Consider the following 12,180-nt stretch of genomic DNA (forward strand, 5'->3'; position numbering starts at 1 on the left):
GGAGCTGCGGATAAAAAACAACACTGAATGAGGGACGAAATTAAACGTTTCCTACCAGTGATAATTTTCAGCAGAACATCGGCAGACCAGACGAACATATCCCTCTCCTGCCCTGGTATCCCTCTCCGGTCTTTATCATGTGCCGTCAGAGTTCAACAGCTGACGGGTCTGAAATAGCGGTCGTCACTAGTTAGCCTACAAAAGCCACAAAGTCTTAATTATGGCTAAACCCCGCCTATTTCTAAAATGGCCCTAACCTTAAAACCACATGCCCAACTCTAACCTTAAATTAAGACCAAAGAGCTCATTTTAACCTGAACTAGACGGTGACCAAACAGAAGAACGCTCTGACGTCAACAAATAAAACAATTTAAAAAACGTTTTACTGCCAATCAGTCAATGACTCCAAATCACATACCGTAGTTATGCGGTGTGTGATGTTCAATTAAATAGACCCTTGTCACTTTATTTCCACTTCCAATGTAAAACTTCACAGAAATACTGCGTACGTAGACTACAGCGGCCAGTCCTGCAGTGAAGAAATCAAATGCCTGTCTATAAACTGAAATAGTCAGAGAGTCTATAACTATGCCTACTTTCAGTAAGTTAGTCCGTAGGTGGGTCCAGTACCGTCTGACCTTGTCCGAGTGACTGTCTCTAGACTTCACTGACTGTTCTTCGCCGCTCCTCTGCGCGACAGCTGAGTATTTTACCAGTGGACTGTTCAATGCGCACTGTCAGCCACGGTGGACTCGCCCATCAATCGGTCGTACCCCCAATAATTTGTTGCACTGAGGAGTTGATTGATTTCAGTTATCAATTTATCCAATCCATTAAATCGATCCACTCATTGAGTTGTTGGTTTACTTGAGCTCACAGGAATAAGGTTAACAGCCTGGAGTTTAGGACTAGTCTACATTCCAGCTCTGCTTCTGTCAGAGAGCTGGGATTCCACTGTAAAATAAAACACTCCCTCGCTCTGTCTGTGGGTATGTGTGTGTGTTCGCCCAGGCAGATTTATCCAATGCCCGTGGATGGTGCTGGAGGCTGGGACAGTGTGTGTATATTGTGCGTGAGTAGGCTATGCCTGTGGTATAAACAGCGCTGCTACATGTGATCACTGGCACTCAGGGACTAGAACCTTCTTCACCCACACAAACGAGGAGGAGAGGAGACTATTGAGATGCAGCCCCTGTCTCCTTCCCAACCTCCTGCTCTATATTAACTATCTCTTCTCTCTTTGAAGAGGATGTCATCAGTAGAGTTCTGCTGTCAGAATCTTTTCTTTAATATTTTGACCATTAAGCACATTACCTGTAGCATAGCACTTATAGCACATTTAAGCTAATTATAGTTAATTTCAACATTATGCATTTCCAAGAAAAATCACTGCTCAGAATCGTGTAATGTAATCAGTAAATGTACCTCCGAGAGGAGAGAGCAGAACCATTAGGAGGTAGGGGAGAAGAGGTGGAGATAGGTGGGATGGATGGAGAGCGAGCAATGCAGGTGGGCATGTCAGTCAAAGTAGACGGAGGGAAGGGGGAGAGAGGCCGAGGGAGAATCATAGAGAAAAAAAAAGAGGCGAGCAAGAACGAGAAAGTGGGCCCAGGATGAGTCCAGCTATAGCTTGAGTCATCCCTTTCTCTTGGGTGGTGAGGAGGTGTGAAATAAACAAGTGACTCAGTAGTAAAGAGCAGAGCATGTACACAGGTGTCTGGTCACATACCATAGTACATCCACTGTTGACATTTCCTGAGACATTCCCCTGTGGCCAGCTGGGTTTTCCTGTGGCAGCAGAGACCCTGTAAATCTGACAAGTCTGTGGGTAGGTATATATATATGTGTGTTTTGCTATAGACATACAGTGGCAAGAAAAAGTATTTGAACCCTTTGGAAATACCTGGATTTCTGCATAAATTGCTCATTAAATTTGATCTGATCTTCATCTAGGTCACAACAAACAGTCTGCTTAAACTAATTACACATTTTCATGTCTTTATTGAACACACCGTGGGGAAAGTATGTGAACCCTTGGTTTTAAACCCGTTACGGCTAGACGTTCCGCTAGCGGAACCCCTCGACAACATCCGGTGAAATGGCGGGGATGCCAAATTCAAATTAAATTACAATAAATATAAAACTTTCATGAAATCACACATGCAATACACCAAATTAAAGCTACACTTGTTAATCCAGCCAACGTGTCCGATTTCCAAAAGACTTTATGGCGAAAGCAAACCATGCTATTATCTGAGGATAGCATCCCATCAAACAAACACAGACAATCATATTTCAACCCGCCAGGCGCGACACGAAACTCAGAAATAAAGATATAATTCATGCCTTACCTTTGACGAGCTTCTTCTGTTGGCACTCCAATATGTCCCATAAACATCACAAATGGTCCTTTTGTTCGATTAATTCCGTCGTTATATATCCAAAATGTCCATTTATTTGGCACGTTTGATCCAGAAAAACACTGGTTCCAACTCGCGCAACATGACTACAAAATATCTCATAAATTACCTGTAATCTTTGTCCAAACATTTCAAACAACTTTCCTAATACAACTTCAGGTATTTTTTAACATAAATAATCGATAAAATTTAAGACGGGATAAACTGTGATCAATACCGGAGGAAAACAAAGTGGAGCGTGCTTTCAGGTCACGCGCCTTTAACAAACAGTACACTTGTTTGTTAAACAAGCAGCCCTACTTCTTCATTACACAAAGGAAAAAAAGCAACCAATTTCTAAAGACTGTTGACATCAGTGGAAGTGATAGGAACTGCAAGCAACTGCCTTAGAATTCTAGATTCCCATTGAAAAGAGAGTGCCCTCAATTTTTTCCCCCTGGATGGTTTGTCCTCTGGGTTTCGCCTGCTCTGTTATACTCACAGACATCATTCAAACAGTTTTAGAAACTTCAGAGTGTTTTCTATCCAAATCTACTAATAATATGCATATCCTAGCTTCTGGGCCTGAGTAGCAGGCAGTTTACTTTGGACACGCTTTTCATCCGGACGTGAAAATACTGCCCCCTAGCCCGAAGAGGTTTTAATAACTGGTTGACCCTACTTTGGCAGCAATAACCTGAACCAAACGTTTTCTGTAGTTGCGGATCAGACCAGCACAACGGTCAGGAGGAATTTTGGACGATTCCTCTTTACAAAACTGTTTCAGTTCAGCAATATTCTTGGGATGTCTGGTGTGAACTGCTCTCTTGAGGTCATGCCACAGCATCTCAAATCGGGTTGAGGTCAGGACTCTGACTGGGCCACTCCAGAAGGCGTATTTTCTTCTGTTGAAGCCATTCTGTTGTTGATTTACTTCTGTGTTTTGGGTTGTTGTCCTGTTGCATCACTCAACTTCTGTTGAACGTCAACTGTCGGACAGATAGCCTAACATTCTCCTGCAAAATGTCTTGATAAACTTGGGAATTCATTCTTCCATCGATGATAGCATGCTGTCCAGGCCCTAAGGCAGCCCCAAACCATGATGCTCCCTCCACCATACTTTACAGTTGGGATGAGGTTTTGATGTTGGTGTGCTGTGCTTTTTTGTCTGCACACATAATGTTGTGTGTTCCTTCCAAACAACTCAACTTTAGTTTCATCTGTCCACAGAATATTTCCATCCAGGTGCACTTTTGCAAACTTCAGACATGCAGCAATGTTTTTTTTGACAGCACAGCAGTGGCTTCTTCCGGTGTCCTCCCATGAACACCATTCATTTTAGTGTTTTACGTATCGTAGACTCGTCAACAGAGATGTTAACATGTTCCAGAGATTTCTGTAAGTCTTTAGCTGACACTCTAGGATTCTTCTTAACCTCATTGAGCATTCTGCACTGTGCTCTTGCAGTCATCTTTGCAGGACGGCCACTCCTAGGGAGTAGCAACAGTCTATTTATAGACAATTTGTCTTACCGTGGACTGATGAACATCAAGGTTTTTAGAGATACTTTTGTAACCCTTTCCAGCTTTACGCAAGTCAACAACCTTAGGTCTTCTGAGATCTCTTTTGTTCGAGGCATCGTTCACATCAGGCAATGCTTCCTGTGAATAGTAAACTCAAATTTTGTGAGTGTTTTTAATAGGGCAAGGCAGCTCTAACTAACATCTCCAATCTCGTCTCATTGATTGAACTCCAGGTTAGCTGACTCCACTTAGCTTTTGGAGAAGTCATTAGCCTAGGGCAGAGCTGCCCAACCCTCTTCCTGGAGATCTACCATCCTGTGGGTTTTCAGTCCAACCCTAATTTAACACACCTGATTCTACTTATTTGCTGCCAAACAAGACCTTAACTAGTTGAATCAGATACGCTAAATTAGGGTTGGACTGAAAACCTACAGGACAGTAGATCTCCGGGAAGAGGGTTGGGCAGCCCTGGCCTAGGGGATCACATACTTTTTCCAACCTACACTGTAAATGTTTAAAGGATGTATTCAATATAGACAAGAAAAATACAATTATTTGTATGTTATTAGTTTAAGCACACTGTTTGTCTATTGTTGTGACTTAGATGAAGATCATATCAAATTTGATGACCAATTTATGCAGAAATCCAGGTAATTCCAAAGGGTTCACATACTTTTTCTTGCCACTAAGTGAGTGTGAGTGCAATAGGGTAATTGAAATTGATTTCATTGAATAAACTTTTAAATCAAACAAGGGGACATTGGGTAATATTTCTGTGTGTGTATACAGGAAGGCTCTAGACCAGGGGTGGGCAATTCCAGTCCTCGAGGGCCTGATTGGTGTCACAGTTTTGCCCCAGCTAACACACCTGAGTCTAATAATCACTGAATCATGATCTTCAATTTAGAATGCAATTTGATTAATCAGCTGTGTTTGCTAGGGATGGAGAAAAGGTGTGACACCAATCAGGCCCTGGAGGACTGGAGTTGCCCACCACTGCTCTAGACAAGGAGCGCTGACTCAATGTTTGTTTCCATGACAACAGGAGGAGCTGCTAGACCGGTGCCCTCTGAGTGCTTTTTGTCTGGCCCTGTGTGTATGTGTGTGTGTGAGGGTGGTGAGGGTTTGAGAGCGGTGAGTGTGTGAGCGTGTCTCCCAGCCGAAGGGGTAACAGAAGTTGTCACATAGTGAAGGTGTAAACCTAACTGACTCATATACAGACCTGCTGGAGTCTAGCGAGACACATCATGTGTTTGTTTGTGTAACGTCTCTCCTCCATCTGATGGGCTTAGTACAGTACACCCCGTTCTCTTCTCCACTTCTAAGTTCTATCCATCCCGTATCCATGGAGACCACCGGCATCTAAAGTGCAGCACACTCCTCTGTCAGACGAGCCACACAAACACATCATTGATAAAGACTTACTCGGTTTCATTTCAGAGAAAGTATTTATTCCAGATTGCAGATGTAGCCCACTTCTATACACCATATCACCAAGGGTGGAATTGGGGGAGAGTGTGTGGAAACACCTGTTTCCAAACTAAATTCCCCAGTGATTATTTTCCAATTCCACCCCCTACTTAAAACCCAGCTGCCCAGCGACGCGAGCCTACCCGACAAGCTAAATGCCTTCCATGCTCACTTCGAGGCAAGCAACACTGAACCATGCATGAGAGCACAAGCTGTTCCAGACGAATGTGTGATCTCGCTCTCCGTAGCCAATGTGAGTAAGACCTTTAAACAGGTTAACATTCGCAAGGCAGCGGGGCCAGAAGGAATACCAGGACGCGTACCCCGTATGCGCTGACCAGCTGGCAGGTGTCTTCACTGATATTTTCAACCTCTCTCTGGCCTGGGCTGTAATACCAACTTGTTTCAACCAGACCACCATAATCCCCGTGCCCAAGAACGCCAAGGTAACCTGCCTAAATGACCATTGGCCCGTAGCACTCACAATCTATAGTCATCATGAAATGCTTTAAAAGGCTGGTCATGGCTCACATTAACACCATCCCAGGCACCCTGGACCCACTCCAATTTGCATACCGGCCCAACAGATCAACAGATGATGCAATCTAAGACACGCACACTACACATGGATTTTGTATTGTAGATACAGTGCATTCGGAAAGTATTCATACCCTTTGACTTTTTCCACTTTGTTACGTTAGCCTTTTTTTTTTTTAAGAATCCTCATCAATCTACACACAATACCCCATAATAAAAACCGGAAATATCACATTTACATACAGTAAGTATTCAGAATCTTTACTCAGTACTTTGTTGAAGCACCTTTGGCAGCGATTATAGCCTTGAGTCTTCTTGGGTATGACGCTACGAGCTTGGCACACCTGTATTTGAGGAGTTTCTCCCATCCTTCTCAGCAGATCCTCTCAATCTCTGTCCGGTTGGATGAGGAGCGTCGCTACACAGCTATTTTCAGGTCTCTCCAGAGATGTTCAATCGGGTTCAATCCGGGCTCTGGCTGGGCCACTCAAGGACATTCAGAGAATTGTCCGGAAGCCACTCCTGCATTGTATTGGCTGTGTGCTTAGGGTCATTGTGCTGTTGGGAGGTGAACCTTCGCCCCAGTCTGAAGCAGGTTTCCAACAAGGATCTCTCTGTACTTTGCCTCGATCCTGACTGTTCCCCCAGTCCCTGCCGCTTCTCCACAGCATGATACTGCTACCACCATGCTTCACCATAGGGATGGCTCCAGGTTTCCGCCAGACATGACGCTTGGTATTCAGGCCAAAGACTTCAATCTTGGTTTCATCAGACCAGAGAATCTTGCTTCTCATGGTCTGAGAGTTCTTTAGGCACCACTCCTCAGTAAAGGGCACATGACAGCCTGCTTGGAGTGTAGATTGTGACGGTTTATTTAATCAATTTTAGAATAATGCTGTAACATAACAAAATTAGAAAAAAAGGGAAAGGGTCTAAATACTTTCCGAATGCACGGTATGTGATAGTAGAGCAATGGCTTAAGGGGACACACTTAAAATGTAATGAAATGCCCCTCAGGGGTGTGTGCTTAGTCCCCTCCTGTACTCCCTGTTCACCTACGACTGCATGGCAGCTCACGACTCCAACACCATCAAGTTTGCTGATGACACGATGGTGGTAGGACTGATCACCGACGATGAGGCATCCTATAGGGAGAAGGTCAGAGACCTGGCAGTGTGGTGCCAGGACAACAACCTCTCCTTCAACATCAGCAAGACAAAGGAGCCGATTGTGGACTACAGGAAATGGAGTGGTGAGCATGTCCCCATCCATGGAGCTGTAATGAAGCGAGTTGAGAGCTTGAAGTTCCTCTGTCTCCACATCACAAAGGACTTAACATGGTCCACACACACCAACACAGTCGTGAAGAGGGCACGACAGAGCCTTTTCCCCCTAAGGAGGCTGAAAAGATTTGGCCCTCAGATCCTCAATAGTTCTTCAGCAGCACTATTGAGAGATTCTTCACTGGCTGCATCAACGCTTGGTATGACAACTGCAAGGCACCCGACCGCAAGGAGCTACAGAGGGTGGTAAGTACGGCCCAGTACATCACTAGGGCCGAGCTCCCTGCCATCCAGGACCTCTATACCATTACCAAGCGGTCAGAGGAAGGCCCAAAAAACTGTCAGACTTCAGCCACCCAAGCCATAGACTGTTCTCTCTGCTACCGCACAGAAGCGGTGCCAGTGCACCAAGTCTGGAACCAACAGGACCCTGAACCGCTTCAAACCACAAGACTGCTTAACAAGACTGCTAATCAAATGGCTACCCGGACTACCTGCATTTACCATTTTTTGCATTAACTCACTGACTCTATGCACACACACACACACACACACACAGGGGTTGGAACAGAACCGAAAACTGGAAAATACATTTTTTCAAGGAACAGAAACATAACCTGGAATGAAAGTGATCCATACTGTTCCAGAACAGAACCGTTATTTTAATAGCATGGGACCTGGTTAATAATGTTATTTTACATTCCAGACATTTTTTTTAGTCCCACAACAAAATGCCTATGCAAAGCCCTCAATCTGTCACACAGAAATGTATTCTAGTGTCTGCCTGCTGCAAGCAGAAAATCTTTGCCTGTGCCTGTTTAGGCCACCCCACTCCAAAGCATAGGCTACTGTACTGATGTTACATGCTTGATTCCAAAGATAATGGAGAGCTAGAGAAGAATGGGTTAACTTTTTCAATGCTAGTTAAGGGTAACATAGGCCTAGATATCACCTTTCACGTTGGGTTTATTAACTACAAAAAGGCAAGATGTGTTTTTAATTCTGGTGCTGCTCTCCACACACAAGCTTGTTAGCTAGCTAGCTCAAAGGACATTACAAGTTCCTCCATTGATCCACTTCTCTAAGGTATAATTCTTTGGACATAATTCATATAATGCATGTCATAAGATGCCCAGCGCTTCAAACCTCCTCACTCTCTCCCTACCAGCAAAATTTCAGTTGCATCTTGCACCATAGGCTACACTTGTCTGTCCATCACACATGTAAACAACTAGATTGCCTGCTCTATCCACACTGATTGGTGTATTTCATTTAATGAGCTACAAAAAACTAGATTTCACAGGTAATTTTTTTTACAGAAAGGCACGACATAAACCAGTACTTTGGGGGGTTCGAACCGGTTCTGAACTTTATTTTGCTGGTCGGAACACTGGAACAAAACAAAAAAAAACTGTGGTTTTGTTCAGAACGAAACAATTTGAAAATAACTTTGGTTTCAACTCCTGCTGACCATACGCTCACGCATGCTGCTGCTACTACTGCTACCTTATCTATCCTGTTGCCTAGTCATTTTAACCCTACCTATATGTACATAGCTACCTCATACCTCTGCACATCAACTCGGTACTGGTACTCCTTGTGTATAGCCATGTTATTTTTACTCGTTATTGTTATCCGTGTATTTATTCCTCGTGTCACTATTATTTTTATATCTGTGTATTATGATCCTGTGCTAGGCATGCCTGTAGACAAGGCTGATCATACACACACAGTCAACCAGCCAGGGGTACATTCACGGGGGCAAGACCTGGCACACTTCCCTATTAGAGACTACCGGACAGGGAGTCTTGTCTGTTTTACATTCTATTTGATGGCGCTGTAACATTGCTTCCCCCTGAGCAAGCCCCTGGCAGCCCGTATTGATTGAGTCACACAGAGAAACACGTATGGCACTTAACACAGTCACCACATAATGAAGCACAGGCAGTAAGGCAGGTTATATAAAGTACAATCATAAAACTGCTGCTACGTCACACCAGAGTCCTCTGAATACCTGGCTGCGTCTCAAATGGCAACCAATTACCTATATATGTTGTACTACTTTTGACCAGAGCCCTGTGGATCCTTGTCAAAAGTAGTGCTCTGTTAAAGGGGATAGGGTACCATTTGGGAGGCAGACAGAATAACTGAGTGTGCTTCTCCAAAGGGTGCAATGCAAGATGGTTTCTCCAAAGGCTGATTGATGAGTTGCGTGTGTGTATTTTCTGTCCCAATGCACAGGCCTATAGTATAGCCTAGCATGTTCTGCTCCCATTGAGGATATAGTGCTGTCTCTGTCTACTCCAACATCATGGTGATGAAAGGAATACAACTGTGATTAAGACTGTCTAACAGAGGAAGTCTTAGGCAGGAATAAAAATTTAAAAAAGCACTTTTGACGCAAAATAAATACAATGTGCCAATCAACCCTCAATGTAGCAGGCTGCCTAGCTGATGGGTTGATCCTCTGGCATTCAATAAGAAATAAATACACAACCAAATATGGGCAATTAATACTGCTATGTAAAAACCTTCTTCACATGCACCACTGGGGAAGGACTTAAAAAGATAAATACATATTTAAAAAGAGAGTAATCTCCATCATTAAATTGTGATCCCAGTGAAATCAGTGCCACTGCCTTATGGTAGAATGTCTGTGGCTTTGTTTTTGATAACACGGCTTCATAACATCAGCCATCTGCAAAACGTGGGGGAACAGGTGAAGTAATTCAAATGAACAGGCAACACCCTTATTTAAAAAAGCTAATTGGCAGCAAATAATCTGTGCAGACAGAGTGAGAGACAGAAAGTCATAAACAGAGAGTAAGTATCATACTCTAATAAACTAGCTTTGACTGATATGATAAACCTATAGTTGTGCAACAATCATTAACAGTCAAATGATGACCGGTGCCAAGATCCAGTCCAGTCATAGCTAGTACATTATGTCTAGCAGTCCAGCACACGATGGCTAGGAGGCTACTAGCATATCGGTGCACATCTCAAATGACACTATATTCCTCATGTAGTTCCCTAATTTCTACCTTTTCCTGTTTAGCATACTGTGTCACAGTGCTAGCCGCTGCTAACTTGCACTGCTATCGTATGATGTTGAGGTATCTGTGGTCTGGGTAGAGGAGGTTGGCCAGCAGAGAGAGGAGGCGAGCTCCGTCTCTAAGACAATGTCCTGGGTAGTGGATGAACTGAACAGATTTTCCTATAGTGTCCTCCATGTCAGCATACTGCTTACTGCTGGGCATGGACTTCAACACAGCCAGTGCCTAGAAACACACATACAACAAACAGGATGAGTAGCTGTCTGTCTGTCTCTGTGTGCGTGTGTGTACATGTACCTGTTGTGCTTTAGCAGTCAGCTGTAGGTCGGTGCTGGGCTGGAGGCGGACCTGGTCCTCGGAGGGAATCTGGACTGAGAAATGCAGACAGACTGCGCACCACCACCTTGAACCTACACACAGGCGTTACCAAAAGATACATTCAGGAAATACAGTAGGTGTATATACACTGAGAATACAAAACCAAAAAACACCTGCCCTTTCCATGACAGACTGACCAGGTGAAAGCTACACTGAACAAAAATAAAATGCAACATGACAAAGTGTTGGTCCCATGTTTCATGAGCTAAAAAAAAAAAATACCAGACATTTTCCATACGTACAAAAGCTTATTGATTTTAATTTGTTTACATCCCTGTTAGTGAGCATTTCTCCTATGTCAAGATAATCCATCCACTTGACAGGTGTGACATATCAAGAAGCTGATTAAACAGCATGATCATTACACAGGTGCACCTTGTGTTGGGGACAATAAACGGCCACTTTAAAATATGCAGTTGTATCACACCACAATGCCACAGATATTTCAAGTTGAGGGAGCATGCAATTAGCATGCTGACTGCAGGAATGTCCACCAGAGCTGTTGCCAGATAATTGAATGTTAACTTCTCTACCATAAGCTGACCCCAATGTCGTTATAGAGAATTTGGCAGTACGCCCAACTGGCTTCACAACCGCAGACCACATCTAACCACACCAGCCCTTAATCTCCACATCCGGCCTCTTCACCTGCGGGATTGTCTGAAGGGTGGTGGGGGTGCTGAGGAGTATTTTTGTCTGTAATAAAGCCCTTTTGTGGGGAAAAAAGAATTTTGATTTGCTGGGCCTGGCTCCCCAGTGGGTTCATCTGGCTACCAAGTGGGTGGGCCTATGCTCTCCCAGTCCCACCCATGGCTGCGCCCCTGCCCAGTCATGTGAAATCCATAGATTAGGGCCACATTTATTTATTTCAATTGACTGATTTCCTTATTTGAACTGTAACATCTTTAAAATTGTTGCATGTTACATTTATATTTTTGTTCAGTATATATGATCCCTTATTGGTGTCATCTGTTAAATCCACTTCAAATCAGTGTAGATGAAGGGGAAGAGACAGGTTAAAGAAGGATTTTTAAGCTTCGAGACAATTGAGACATGGATTGTGTATGTGTGCCATTCAGAGGGTGACAAAAGATTTAAGTGCCTTTGAACGGGGTTTGGTAGTAGTTGCCAGGCACAACGGTTTGAGTGTGTCAAACTGCAACGTTGCTGGGTTTTTCACGCTCAACAGTTTCCTGTGTGTATCAAGAATGGTCCACCACCCAAAGGACATCCAGCCAACTTGACAACCGTGAGAAGCATTGGAGTCAACATGGGCCAGCTTCCCTGTGGAATGCTTTCCACACCTTGTAGAGTCCATGCCCCAATGAATTGAGGCTGTTCTGAGGGCAAAAGGGGGTGGTGGGGGTGCAACTCAAACCTATAGCCCCCAGCAGTCCTGAGCTGAGTCTCTCCTCTCCCATCTGAGAGAGCCGAGGCTCCAGCCGCAGTAGGCCTGCTACCACGGCCGGGACCTCCCCAGCCCCGGCTGCTCCACAGACACACACAGGGCCTTGTGCCACCACAGGAACAACTT

This window comes from Salvelinus namaycush, chromosome 18 (assembly GCF_016432855.1).
Source record: "Salvelinus namaycush isolate Seneca chromosome 18, SaNama_1.0, whole genome shotgun sequence".
Taxonomy (NCBI): domain Eukaryota; kingdom Metazoa; phylum Chordata; class Actinopteri; order Salmoniformes; family Salmonidae; genus Salvelinus; species Salvelinus namaycush.